Source organism: Protopterus annectens, chromosome 3.part1 (genome assembly GCF_019279795.1).
Source record: "Protopterus annectens isolate FY-2018-M chromosome 3.part1, PAN1.0, whole genome shotgun sequence".
NCBI lineage: Eukaryota > Metazoa > Chordata > Ceratodontiformes > Protopteridae > Protopterus > Protopterus annectens.
Genome location: NC_056732.1, coordinates 205,782,938 through 205,798,622, shown reverse-complemented (window position 1 = coordinate 205,798,622; position 15,685 = coordinate 205,782,938).

The window sequence follows — 15,685 nt, the reverse complement described above, 5'->3', positions numbered from 1 at the left end:
TTTATTTACAAAAGACAGTATCTAACAGATCTAGGCCATTCCTTCCTTGACTGCCTTCTAGTTGAAGAGTAGATAAGGAATGAGTATATATGAGATAATATATGCATGCTTGTACGTGACACAGCAGTTGCTGGAAGGGCATGGGAGAGGAGGGATGTATTCATCACTGATCTCCGTACATGGAAAGATGAGTAGGGCGAATGTATCAGGTATCATCTAGGTTGGGACAGGGCACTTAGGGGAGTAAGTCAACCTCAGAAGTGGCTATTTAAGTTTTAATGGTTTGGGGTAAACTCTCCATAGGAGCAGACCCCATATTCAAGAAGTATCTTGTATGGTCACTCCTTCTTCTTCTTCTTAGCCTATAAGGATTCAAATCAAGGACAGTTAGCTTAAAAATCCGTAGAATTAAAGACAAATGCTGGCTCCATGGTGCAGTGGAATAAACTTGACTGTACCCTACTTGCCCAGGGTCAAATTGTGACCTGAATACTGGAGGAGTCAGCTGGGGAGGTTGGGCATGTGCAGTCAGTGCTATACCACCCATCTGGGGTGGTGGATGCAGGTCAGTCTGTTGCAGTACTGCCATCTGGTGGTGACTCGGTACAACCAGAGCAGAGTAAATGGCTTCCAATGAGCATGTGTTAGGCAGCAACATTGTGTGCTATAGGCACCACAGATACATTTGTGGAAGTGTGTATGTATCAATGTGGCCAGTATAGAGGGAGCTGCCACGGGGAAAGTGGGAGTCACAACAAGAAGGTAACTGTGATGGCTGTCTGGATGAATGTCTTTCCTGAAGACTGAAGTTAGTGAGGAGAAGGAGAAAAATGGGACATCAAAAATGCAATTGTTCGAATCACTAAAGGTCGACCTTTAATGATTGAACAATTACATTTTCGAATGCTCCTAAAAATGTATTAAAAAAAAAAAAAAGTAAAGTAAAGGGTGTAGGCAGGGGGGGGGCTGCGCACCCCACACCCCCGCTACTTAAATATACCAACTCCGAGATCGAGCTACAGCGTAGGAAAGAGAAACCTTCTCTTTCCTGCGATTAATTCTTTTACGATCTCTGAGTTGGTATATTTAAGTAGGGGGGTGTGGGGAGTGCAGGGGCGCTTGCCCCCTGCTCACAGCAGTTACTATTGTTTTATTTTGTTTTTTTTTTTATTACATTTTCAAAGTTTTAGTACTTCGATCATATGGTGTCAACCATATGATATTTGAAATTCTGAAACTTTGATAATGTAATATGTAACTGAAAAATGGTGGTTAGCAGGCATGTGGAGAAAAAGACAGAAAATTTCAAAACCATGGACATCATATTTTTCCTGCAGATTTAATTTGTTTTGCAGGATTTATGTAACTACACATACTTTGTAATAGAATATCTGAATATTTCATGAAGAAATCAAACTATATTGGTATCAGTATTTGCTTATTTATGAGTGTTTTCATGTTCACATTATGACTCAGTATGAAAAAGACAGGTGCCGTATCACAGCAGGCAAGAGGCAAATATTTAAGTGGAACACACCTGTAGAGCAGAACACATGCATTTCATTGAGTGTTAATCCATTTCAGTCAAGCAGTGCCACTGAGACATGCCACATACAAAGGAAAACAGATTTAAGTATTACCCTGCATTTCCTAGCTGAACCTGGTATTAGACTTTGCATTTGCAAATTCTGTCTTGTGCCTAATTTTCATAACCATTTGTGGCTTTGTACTAGAGGCTTAAACAATGTACTAGAGGGGTAAATAAACTTTTTAAAGGCTTTCTAGTAAATGTCATATTTCTCTCTGGTATTTGTCATGCTATCTGTTGATATCGTCTGTAATGTTTGGTGCAATCACATCAGTGAGTAGTAGACAGTGGAGGCTCAGGAGAGGGGCACATATTCACTGTAGTAACAGTCTCAAGGAAATAACTAGGTTATCAATTCTACCTATTGTAGTCCAGTTAGACTCCCAGCAAAAAGTTCTAAATGAAACAATAGTGGCCAAATCAGGTGTGAGTTCTGCAGCTGAACTGTATCAAACCCAGTGAAAATGAACAACTTCTCCATCACATTGCTCTTGTCTTATCAACAAGCTATGTTTCAGCCTAGAAGGGAAGCAATTAGAGATATTGATGACTTGATCTAAAATAAACATATTGGATTCTCTTTCAATTATGTTAGATTGCTGTTTTAAATGGGTCTATATCAGTTCTTTGAAATCTAACTTCAGCGAACTTCATTGAACAAAATTCAGCGGACATTCTCTTCAGTGAGCATTCACATCAACAAACGTTTTTCACAGGGAACAGATTTACTTGTCCAACATTCCAAATGTCACACACACCACAGTATATCAAACCCACCAAGGTGGATGGCTGGGCCCCCCACTTATATACACCATCTCTGAGATTGCACTACAGTGGGGAAAAGGGAAGATTTCCTAATACTAGCCAACTAACTCCATTCCCCGTGAAAAACATTCGCCGATGTGAATGTTCGCTGAAGGGAATGTTCACTGACTTTTGTTTGCTGAAGGGCAGTTCGCTGAAGTTAGTTTTCTGATATGGACTTCTTTTAAACATGTTCAAAAATCAATTAAGGACATACTGAATGTAAAACTCACCCACGTCCAATCTTCCTGTCATCTAGCAGGGCAAAGTGGTCTGGCGAAGAAAGCAAGAACTTTCAGTATTTCTTATAAGAGAATGGAACAGAGAAGGTGGTCCACAGGAATTTACTTTGGATGTAATATTTGGGGATTGCAAGCACATTGTACTGTGGTTGGAAAATAACATAGGAACCATGGCAACAAAACCAAATAAAACAATATATTTATTATTTATTTATTTATTTATTTTATATTTGTTAACCGGGTTAGTCTGGCTGAGCTTTTGGCTCATTTTCAGCAGAGACCTGGGGAGAAAAGCTCCTCAGGACTAGAAAACAATTTATTAAATTTTAGTAACATAGTAGTAACAATCAGCTATAGGATCTTACAAGCAGAGACCTGGAGAGAAAAAAAGCTCCTCAGGCAATTCAATAATACAGAGTATTAACAATTGGCAGACAAGTATGTGAGTTGTTACAAACAAGGTTTTAAACAATTAGCAGAAGAAAATGTGACTAGTTACAATATTAGTTAATGAGTTAATAGTTAGGCAGATGCTTATTTAAAGTGGGTAGGATCTAGTTGTATAGGAGTTTGGAAACAAGAAAGGAAAGTAAGAATGGCTAGTAGGAGATGTAGGGGAGGTAGAGTATAGGAGACAGACTAGACAGGTAGGGTGTTTTGAGACTGTAAGAATTAAGAGTGGTTGGAGACAGAGTAAGGGAAGAGGCAGGGGAATAGTGTTAGAGATACATTAAGAGTGAGGTGGTGAAATAGGTGAATATCAGCATAACAGGCTCCATAAGCCTGCTTTGACATGTAACAAATCTGAAAATAATTGCAAACCACTTAGAATGAATTTTGCTTGCAAGGACCTGAGAACTGGCCAGCAGTATGGATATCAAATTAAAATAAAAACAGTGTTCATTTGCTTGAATGCAACTGTTTTACTTTAAAAGACAATGCTATGCAATGTTAGTTTTTTTCATTGTGTCACTTCTTTTTCTTTTCCATCCCCAGTGTCTGTGCATTCACCATTACATGTGCAAAGGGAACACAGAACATAGTTTACGTATCACTCCCACTGGTTCCTGTCTGTTTCTGTAGTTCCTTGATTCTGCAACCACTGGTCTGCATTTGCACCCCATTAGGGCTTTCTATAAAATGCCACATTACTTTCTTTGATTTATCTTCTTCTTCTTCTTTCAGCTGCTCCCTTTAGGGGTCGCCACAGCAGATTAACTGTTTCCATTTCTTCCTGCCTCTGCATCTTGCTCTGTCACACCAACCACCTGCATGTCCTCTCTCACCACATCCATAAACCTTATCTTAGGCCTTCCTCTTTTCCTGTTACCTGGCAGCTTCATCCTTAGCATCTTTTTCCCAATATACTCTGCATCCCTCCTCAGCACATGTCCAAACCAACATAATCTTGCTTCTCTGGCTTTGTCTCCAAACCTTCCAACCTGGGCTGACCCTCTAATATACTTATTCCTAGTCCTGTCCATCCTCGCCACACCCAGTGCAAATCTCAACATCTTCAACTCTGCCACTTCAAGCTCTGACTCCTGCCTTTTTGTCAATGCCACTGTCTCCAACCAGTATAACATAGCTGGTCTCACTACCCTCTTGTAGACCTTCCCTCTTACTGGTACTCTGTCACAAATCACTCCTGACACTCTTCTCCACCCACTCCATCCTGCCTTTACTCTCTTCTTCACCTCTCTTCCACACTCACCATTACTCTGATCAGAGAACATTTTAATCATCAAATTTATGTATAAAAATTATTTTAAAATAAGTAGTTTCTTTGCGCAAACATCAGTGAGGAAAAATGAGGAACTTTAACCTTAGTGACTTAGGCATAGGGAAGCATCTGTTGTGTCCATAGTCTTTAATGGGTGGACTACTGGGCTTGTATGAAGGTGCCCCATTAAAGTTACAGAAGTAGCACACAGAGCCCTATGGTAATGTCATAACTGGAGAAGCTACATTTTTTGGGCCATGGTTTCATAAAAAGTTTATGAAGCTTTTTTATTAAAAATAGGCCCATATAAGTAAGGAAGAGCAAGCAGGAAAACACACCACAGCACCTGAAACATCTGTAAGCATTTCTTTATGCATGAATGTGGGATGCTGCCAAATGCTTTTTTGTAATCTGTCCATTCAATATTTATTCTCCCCTTTTTTACAATTCTCTGTTGTGACTTTATTTAACAAGAAATGATCTTTTTTTCCATATTACTTTCTTTTGGTATATTGCTGTAACCAAGTTGTTTTCTAAATGACTATAAAGTCTGTCTGCATCAGTTCCAGTATATAGTTTGTATATTGTTGAACGGCAAATTATTGGTCTTTAGTTCTTAGGGTGGCTTGCATGTTCACTCTTAAGGAGGAGGAGTATTTTCCCTGTTGTTAATCAAGTTTATGTCTGTTTGGGATGTGCACATAAGTAATCTTATTCAGGGCTAACTCTTTATGTGAATATGTTAATGCTTTTAGCTAGAAGTTAGGTACTGCTTCTGGGCCTGGGGTTTTCCTGTTAATTAGCTTTTCTTAATTTTGTCTGAATTTCTCTGTCCATTACTTCATCCCATTTCATAAACTCTACATTAGAGCTTCTTACTGTTTCTTTTAATTTTTCTTTCCATTTATCATCTTTGTTGTGTTAAACAGGTTCTTCATAAATTCGTCTCCAAAAAGTTTGTGTTTTGGTGGGTGTTTCTACACCTTTTGCTTTGTTTCCCAATTCTCTATAGAATATTTTAGGTAATCAATGAATCCTTATTTTGCACTTTTCTTTTATATTTATCTGCATACCTTGTAAGTTTTTCTGCTGTGGTGATATTTTTAGTTTATTATTGGCAAAACAGTATAATAAATCTTGGCCTGTTTTGATGTTGTGCATTGCTTTTACAATGTCTGTCATTATTTTTAAGATCAGTTCTCTATTTTATATTGTTCTAACAGTGGTACTTCTTGGTGGGAATTCAATAAAGCCCACATGGATTTTTCTTCCATGTAGGCATAGTGGCACAGAGCTTGCACAGATGTAAGCAAATGTGAGATTCAGTAAACAGAGCTGAGGGGCATGCACAAGCACTCCAACACGGAAGTATCTGTGACAAGCAAATTACCTCATAAGCAGGTGAATTGCATGCAAATGAGGGTGGTAGAGCGATCCAGCAAGCAATTCCATGTACAAGATGTAAAACAGTGAATGAGGGCTGTAAAAGTGCAGTTAGAAAGTCAGAAATAACATAGCAGACATAGATATATGCAAAATTATCCATTGTATATCTAAAACCTAATGGGAAATAATTTAAAATATTTTTTTTTAATAATCAGGTTATGTTTACTCGGCATGCCTCAGTACACAAACATGCTGTTATGAAAAAAAAAAAAAAAATTAAAAAGTGTGAAATCGAAAATTATTAGTATGTGATAATAATGCATTATAGGACCTTGCATGGAGTATGTACAATAGTAGACTGCTGTGGTTGCTAATGAGGGAGTGCTTGGAATAGTGTAGTTTCCAGGTTGTGTGTATGCAAATAAGCTGGGTTTACTGAATAGAATAAATGGGATCTGTGCCCGCAGATTCCATCCGTGTAGGCAGAGAACCATGTTGGTGTCCACAGAAAAAGTAGCTGACATCAAAAGGGGATTTGTCTGCATCCCTTTAAGCTCATTGGAGCTTAGCAGCACCTGTTTGCATGGCTTGGAGCTCTGCTGAACAGGGGGTGTGTACAGTGGCAGCAAAGCTTTGTTTACCTCCAGGGCACTTGTTTCATTGGGTTTGAGCATGTTTGCATGGTGCACTGCTGTGCTGTGCGTGCCCGTCCATGGGGGTGTGTCTGGTAATTTCTGAACATTGTTTACACCTGCGATGTGGGTTTGTGCTCAGTACCACATTGCTTAGTAAGGAAGGCTGTCAAAAAAAAAAAAAAAAGAAACAAAATAAAAACAATTGATTGAGAAAGCCAATGATATATAAATTACTGATGACCCCTGTTCCACTTAAACTGGGCCATTAAAACCCCTTAATGATGTATTTGGCAGGTGGAATGCATCATAGATAGCCAATCACACAGGCTGCAAATACATCAGAGCACTATAAAGGTTGCATACACCCTACAATTTGATTTCACCCCCATACTCTGCACCAGTGGAGTACAAATGTGGGATTTTTAACTAAAGCAATGGTAGGGGCTGCTGCAGGTTTGCTACATATGTATGTGCTAGATGCTGAGGTCAGTGTGGATGCTGCTGCTGATAACAGGCCTAGACTGAGAAGGAGATGATTTTTCAGGCCCAGGGTAACCTTCCAGGAGCTACATGAGCTGAAGATTGTAGAGTGGTACAGGGTGGACAGGGACATACTACAAGAACTCACCGAGCTCTGCCTCACTCAATTCTGACCCAGAGCCAACAGAGGGGAACCCATCCCAGTGGAAACAAAAGTATTTGTAGCCCTTAGGATACTAGCTACAGGTAGTTTCCAAAGACCAGATGGGGACATGATGGGGGTCTCACAGGCATCAACATCCAGGGTACTCCTGGATGACATGCTATCACATGTCAGTGAGCACATTTATTTACCCCGCACTCCTGAAGACAGGGCTAGCAGTATGTGACTCTTCTACTATGTAGCAAACTACCCTGAGATACTGGCTGCCATAGATTGCACTCATGTACACATCAAGGCACCACCCAGTGAGGAGGGTAGAATCTACGTCAAACGCAAGGGGTATCACTCCATTAAATGCCAGGTCATGTGCAGTGCTCAGGACATTATCATGAATGTGTGTGCTGGCAGCCTTGGCAGTTATTACGACTCCCATATCTGGCACGCATAACAGCTGTACCAGATGTTTGCTATGGGGGACATCAAATATGGCCATTTACTAGGGGATGCTAGCTACACACTGGAGCCGTGGATGATGACACCCATCAGAAATGCACACCCACCCACCAAAGAATGCCATAATGAGGCACACGCACAAACTAGGAACATCATAGAGCATGTGTTTGGGCTGCTCAAGTCATGGTTCCAGTACCTCAATATATCTGATGGAGCCCTACAGTACTCTCCAGCCACATGTGCACAGATGTTCACAGTATGTGCCATGTTACTCAATATGATCCTGTGGAAACAGCTGGAGCAGAATCAACACAGGGAAGGGATACAAAGCCCCCCACCAGTGCCTAGGTCCCCACAACCACAACCACAGGGGACTCAGAGGAGGAACCCCCTGAGGTTGTCCCTGTAGGCAGACATATGCATGCCCAGTATGCCCTGGCCTTAGCCAAGAGACAAAGCATAGCACATGCACTGACAACCTAGGGCCCTAGGGACTGACACCTTACTCTGACTTGCATACATATAGTAAAAATTATGCCAGCCAGCCCACACAACCTGTACCTAACCATGTATTGGCTATGTACTGCCCGCATCAGACAGAGTCAGCCCAGAACTACAGGTTTGTCAACTACTGTATTCACAAGGTAAGTCACTCTCCTATACAACACATGTATGGGGTGCTACACTATGGTAGCATTTATATGGACCTGTTGCATGTATGCAAGGGAATATATTGGGCTACTGGGCTACTTGCAGAGATCTAACAGCCACTTGGGACAACAGGTACTCTGTACAATAGTGTGTGACCCATAATATTTACTAGGCCACATGCCTGGAATCTGCACTATGTTATTCAGGGGAGATGCCAAACAGTGGGGGGGGGGTCACAGGACAGTCCCATGACTGTCTATGCCAGCAGAGCATGGGCTGGTCATCTCCCAACCCCAGCACATCAGTGTTCCCATACAACTGCAGTAACAGTATGTCTGCAAGGGTATATCAGCAGATCAAACCATTCCAGGGCTACCTGTGACACAGACCCTGGCTACATGTTATATTTCCCACAAAATGCAGGGGTGACAGTGTATGTCTGTATATTGTTGATAATGTTAGGAATGAAACCTGTCTTTCTGTTAGCTGGTGTGGCTCACTGGGCTAGGAACATTAGCATAGGTGATGGTGTTGATATTTTGAAGCTGGCAGCATCTACATGTTTTGCATGTGAGGTACTTGTATGTTGGTATTCCCACAGGCTGTCATAACTCCTCAGTCTGTTACTGCTAGAAAACTGGACAAAGCCAGAGAAAATGAGGGGACAGAGGGCTACACCTACAGACAGGGCCGGCCTTAGGCATAGGCGAACTAGGCAACCGCCTAGGGCGCCATGCAGACCGGCCTCATAAGGGGCGCAAAATCACAAAAAAACAAAAAAAAAAAAAACAAAGTTAAAAAGTGAAACTTTCTTCACTTTTTAACATTGCGCCCGATGCCCGTTTCTACATAGTAGCATTGCGCCCTCCCCCCACGACTGACAACACGAGCACACAGCAATAGAACTCCCCCCTCCCTACATTGTTCTTTCATCCCCCCCGACGTGATGTATGTATGAGTGACTGATGTTGGCATCCAATCAGTGATGCTTTCGTTTTAGTGACGTCCCTGGCTACTGCAGCCAATCAACAGTATATAGTGTGCAGCTCATGCCCGCCTCTCATTCTTTCCTTCGTGATGAGCTAGAGGCGGGCGCATCCATTGGCTGATATTTGCTTCCTGAATGGTGGATAATCGGCAGCCTGGTTTGTTTCACCACATGGGCTCCCAACTGTGGATCTAATTGTATTTTATTTTGATGACAATTTTCTTCACCTTGCTGCTTATTTTAAGGTATGAAAAAATATGTGCCACATTAGAAAGGGCTGTTTCTTTTCTCCATCTGCTTTGATGATGTGAGCATGGTTTCCGTGAAGTGAGAGCAAATAGTTTGCAGCAGAATTCAGAAGCTACGTTCCTAATGGATGTGTGGGAGATTTTGCCCCTCACCTCACTCCTTAGCAGGAGGTTTCACCCACTTAAGTAATATAGCTGTCTCCAGGGTAGGGGCCATGCTCAGAATTGAAAATTGAATTTCTCTCCGTGTTTAATGCTGAACAGACTGGTTTTACATTTGGCAACATTTGGAAATGAATCAAATAGACAAGACTACTGCTGGGTTTTGCTGTTGTTTAATCATGTATTTCTGAGTGATATGTTGTGGTTAATTTCAGCTTCTAGGTCAGGTCATCTGTATAATTACAGAAACATGTGGTATGTGCATCAGTACTTTTGCAATCCCTAAATTTGCTTTCTTGTTATGATTATAATAAGCATCAGACTCGTGGATCAAGACTCAACTTCTCAAGTACTTTGTCACTATAATTGCAAAGGCAGAAATTAACGAATAGTGATAGTTATTATGCCTTTTCTTTAACAGAACAGACTATCAATATAATCAGACACCTGTGTGATACAGAAGTGACTGAACCAGCTGAAGCCAGGTTTGAATGTGAGATCTCAGTTCATTCTGTGAAGCCTCCTAAGTGGAGTCTAAATGGAGAACTGCTGCAGGCCTGTAGAGATGTGGAAATTGATCAGGATGGCACTGTTCATAGCCTTGTTTTCAAAAAGACCCATTGCAACGTGACAGGCAGTGTACAGTTTGGCATTGGAAAGGCAAGTCTAGCACGCTTCACAGTCAATGGTAAGATGAACATTAAAAGTTTTCTTTAATATGTTTTCATGCATTTGTTTATTTATTTTAGGCTTTGTCTAGAAAGGGGTTGAGAGGTATGTGGTGATGTACCACCGAGTATATTGAATACAAAGCAATTATTCTTGTATTGCTACTGGAAACAGAGCAGGCAGGTCAAATACGTTTTTTTTTTCTTAAGCTGCGACTGTGCGTGAGTTCTGAAGGCCTGACTGTTGACAAAATTTGCGGATAATGTTTTCCGCATAATTTTAATAGGGTAGAGTAGAGTAGAGCAGAGGGGATTACTGGCTGCCCAGGGTACTAACTGGTAGGTGTTATGATTGGTCACTGTTAAAGAGGTACTTGACTGTTCCCTGCAATTCAGAAGTGGGATTACTGGTTGTAGTTATTTAAGCAGCCTCATTGTAATACTGCAGCTTTTAAATTATTTCAAAGACTGAAGTAAGTGTGTGTGTGTTGGGGGGGGGGGGGCAGCTCTTGTATTGTCAACTCATCATCTTTTTTTGTCCTCAGCCTTGGAACATATTTTTTTTTTCCTCATTAGCTTGGGTTGGGGAGGGGGGACTCTGGTGGTATTATTCTGGACCCAATTGCCCCACATGCAGCACTGTTGCCTGCAGCAGAAATAAGACTGACACACAAATAAGGAAAGATGCTGAATAAAATGTTAAAAAAAGAGATGTTTTCATTGCATAGTTGTCCTGAGACTTGATGGCTACTGACAGTTGTGAATTATTTTTCTAGTAGCAGGTCATCTGCTTTGTCTGTTCTTATAATCAGGCTTCGAACTGTATTATGAGGTTGATACTTTTTAATTTTAACCAGTCATATTTCAGGATTTAGAGACCATATTCGAAAGCAATTTATTTTCCCATTGTGTCATGCTGCCCAGCTTGAACTAATGTTTGCTTTTCTTCTGTCCTAAATGAATGCTGGTATACTGCTGTAATTTATCATATGGGAAGAGCCTTCTCATTTATGGTAACCATGCTATCTTTGTGTCATAGTTTCTTAGGTGGTTACTAGGCTAATGACCCAAAACCTTTACAAACGTAGGCATGTTTATCCCAAGTTAACCCAATTAGCAATACATAGGTGAGTGAAGTCCATGGAGGTATGAGCCTAATGCCTGCCTATGTCCATGAAAAAATGGACATGACCCCAGGAGTGAACTTGAGATTACCCATCCATTGATCTAAGTTGTGCTTGAAGAGGGTCAGAGAGGGGCTTTGTTTCACATGAATGGAAAGCTTGTTCCAGAGAATGGGTAGTTTCAGGGGGGGTATCTCTCTCCAGCATGACTTGTTGATATACGTGCCCAGGTTAATATTCCCAGAGCAAGTGACCCTCGTGTGGCTTGATTTGTGAATGTGTAAAATTTCCATCAGGGTCAGGTCAGAGACTACCCTGTAAGCAAGACACAGATCACAATTTAGTAGCCTGTAGGAGACAGAATCCAGTGATAGGGCTTTCAGTCTTTCCACTTACGACGTGGTTTTGCATCTGTATGGTGAGGTACATGCAAAAGGCTGCATTGTACTGTAATGGTCTGAGGGATGAGTATAATGGAATTATAATGTCCTTGCATCTAGATGCCAAGCTTTTACTTATGAAATGTGTCACATAGGAAAGCCTCACCACTGTAGGTAACATGGTGGTCGAAGTTCAGATTATCAGCCTGAGTACCTGGGTCTCGTACTCTACTCTTGGGGGGGGGATGCTGTCTGTATTGTAAATAGCAGGGATGCTGGCTATTCCCAAAGGGAATAATTACACATGATTTTGCATTTAGTTTCATTAGTCTGTGTTAATCCTTTTTGTAGTACCACTGGGGGACTCCATGATTGCACCCAATTTGCAGTCATCGATGAACTTGGTCAGATACATGCCATCCATGTTTGCCTAGACTTCTGAGAAATAAATTCTGAACAGTAAAAGGCCCAGCACGGAACCCTGTGGTACGACACTCTTGCTAGATGTGAATTCACCCACTTTGACAGTATGTGTGCTGTTGGTGAGCCATTTGGCTACCCATCAGTGACATAAGGGTTTATTCCCAATTGACTGAGTTTGTCTATAATACCTATATAATACGTGCTCCCCCATGTTTGTGAGCATTATGTCCAGAACATTTGAGCCCCTCTTTGGTGTGCTGATTAGCTGTTCCAGGGCATTTGCACTGGCAAGGTCCAAGAACCATGGAGAAAGCAGATTTGTGGTCATGTATTTTCGCCAGTTGATGGTAGGATAATTAAAATTGCCAGTGAGTATGGTGTTGGGCTACATGGTAAGTGACACCAGTAGTCCAGGTATGCAGAATCCTTTTCCTTGTTCATTGTGGGGCACCTGTAGTTAGTGAAGATGTGGTAGGGGATTTTGCCTATTGTTAATTGGAGTTGGAGTAGCTTGAGAGAGTCATAGAGGAGCCAGGTGCAAGACCATCTGTGGCAAAGCAGTGTGGTCCGTCAACCATGTCCTCCCAGGCTGACAGATATTGGATCCCCTTGTACGGACACCAGAAGTTAAGCCAGTTGTTAAAATCAATCATTTTTTGTTGGTATTGTGGCATCCTCTTTGGTGATGGCAAAATGCAGCTCAAAGATAGGCTCATACCTGCCTGAGATACACAATCTAAGAGCTCAGGCATATCTGTATGCATATAGTTCAGTGAGTTATTATGTCTCGGGTCATGCACACCCACATGGACTATGTCTGAGTTATACTGGTACTTGTGGTAAGTGCTTGAGTGACTTGACTGATCCTGGCATCTAATAAGCAGCTAAATGTAACCTTGTCCTTATCCAGCCTGGTGAGGGGGACATCCGTGTGCAGGTTATTTACTTGTAACCAAACGACTGACCAGGAGAAGAATATTTGTTATGAAAGGGAAATGTTTGGATAGCGATTTATTTGCAGCTTTTTCTTCAGCGCTGAGAAGAGTTAATTGTGAAGAAACTGTGTGTAGCATTCCTGGCTGGCAACTTGTTTCCTGCCCAGATGTTTAGGGAATGCAGTGCATCAGTTAATGGATCGCACCAGTAGTTTGTTCTGTAGCGTTTAATAATTATTCATTCACATTCGATTTATTGTTAAACCACTGTTTTAAGCATGAGGCAGATAGAAGTTTTAACATTTCAAACAGATGTTTTTTAAAAATGTTTTAAATGTTAGCATTTATATTTTTAACTTCTTCACACTTTTGACTGGTCTAGAGGCAGATAGAAGTTTTAACATTTCAAACAGATGTTTTTTAAAAATGTTTTAAATGTTAGCATTTATATTTTTAACTTGGATGTGCATTATGGTTGTATAGCAAGTAGTATAAAGGCTAAGTGGCCGAGATCACACTTTTGACTGGTCTGTGACAGGGAAGTTGAGGTTTAGTGGAGAGAGTGAATTCTTTGGACTGCTGAGCTGGGCTGGGGAACCTAAGGCATGTGAAATAAGTGGGCCAGAGTGATATATTTTCTAGGGGGCATAACAGTGTTATGAAAAAAAGATCACTAAAAGTATGAGTAAATTTCTTTCCTCTTCCTTACAGTTTTCTAGAGGAGGAATCTTGTAATATAGTGATTCATTTCTGTTACATGCTGTGGAAAATAAGTTTAGCTAGTATAGTCATGAGTTAATGGGTTACATGCGACAGCTTGGATTCTGCTGTCACTGGTATATCATTTTATATATTTGTTACGTAGAATATGTATGCAAAAAGTGTGGTTCAAATATTTATCAGGTACAGTAGTTCTATTTTTGAGGCAGAAAGGACTGTAGAAGAATTTCAAGTGGCAGTATTTAAAACAGTGAATTTTGCTCTAAAGCAGACTGTTTAAAAAGTTTCCACTTTTTGTGTAGCACATACTATTTTGTTACTACTTTATTTATTTTGGCTAGTAACTGAAAATATTAAACTGATGTGTATCTGTTTTTTTTTCCCATTATACATATGAGTGCATAATATAACAGTTCTAGGCAAAATCTACAATTTGAAATTAAAATGCATGTTGACCCCAATCTTCCTGCTCGCATTTCAGGTCTGTTTTAATCAGCAGTAATTGTATGCTGAATGTATGACCAAACTAAGGGCACTGCAATGTTTGATTTAGTTTTATGTGCTTTAATACAAAACGTATACCTTTTACCTGATATCTCAAGTCACTGCCAAAGTAGTTGGTAACTTTTATTCTCAGTGTTAGAAATGCTTTGCTGGTCTGCAAAAGATGCATGCAGTTGGATGGATCTTTTAGTAGCTTTTGACTGTTAGCCATACAGTCTTGTATCACACTTGAAATTGGTACTTGCACTTGCTAAATGAAGTGAGACTTAATGAAAAGTGTGTTCTAATTTCTGTACGCTATGATTTTGATTCCAGAGTATGGATTTACTGAATTTTCACTTGCTGTAACACAGAATACAAAGCAGTCCATCATATGGATGGATGTATAGGTACTGCAGTTTGCTGTCACTTCATCCCCATTTCCTTTCGTCAATGGTTAATCCTTTTCAGTGTTTTCTACACTGCTTGGGCAGCAGAGGTGTATCTAGAGGTGTATCTAGAGGTGATTTTTGTTTTTAAACCTTTGTTTACACATGGTCCGACTTGGAATGAGACCAACTTTCAGTTGCCTGGCGAGAAATGCTCCAGATGCATGTCTTTGACATATAGCTAGAGATAGGCATTGAGATTTATGTTGGTGTTCTTTTGGGTGCATTCATGTCAGTATTATGGAACTCTGTATTGCAATCAGTTATGATATATTCTTTTTAAGTGCACCTTGCAAAAAAGTTAATACAGTCTTTCATGACTGCAGAGAAACTCTACACTAGCAACAGATCATGCAGGTTTATTAAGGAGCATTCAGCCTTCAATTGCAGTCTTAAGGTGTCAGAGTATGACTGTTTTTTTCATGCATTTAAACATTGAAAGAACTGGAGTGGGGTTTGTGGGAGTGGCCAATATGTGGGTGTAGCTCAAATAGGGGTGTGGCTTGAATATGGTGTGGGTGGGGCTTAAGGGGCGCCAGAGCAGTACTTCGCCTAGGGCACCATTTCAGCTAAGGCCGGCCCTGCCTACAGACAGACATTATACATGCTCTGAGTAGCCTAGAAGCTGGCTAGTATAACAGCAGGTTACAACAGGTCAGATTAGCTGCAGGCTGTAAATTCCATCACTGACATGTGTCAGTACTTACAACAATTCAGTGGACTGCATTTTATAGTATATTACTGGAATACCACAACTATATGAAGAACAGAGAAGACATAAGGAGCAGAATGCCGGACAGTCAGCAAAAACATGTACAGTAGTTCCAGAACAAGTACAAATATGACTCTGTCATTGTCCATGTTGGTGTGAATGACCTGAGCCATACCTCCCTGGACTACATGAAAAGAGACATGGAAGAGCTCTCAGATCATGTAGCCCAGGCTGGTATGACCCTGACCCTGAGTATCATCCTGCCCTC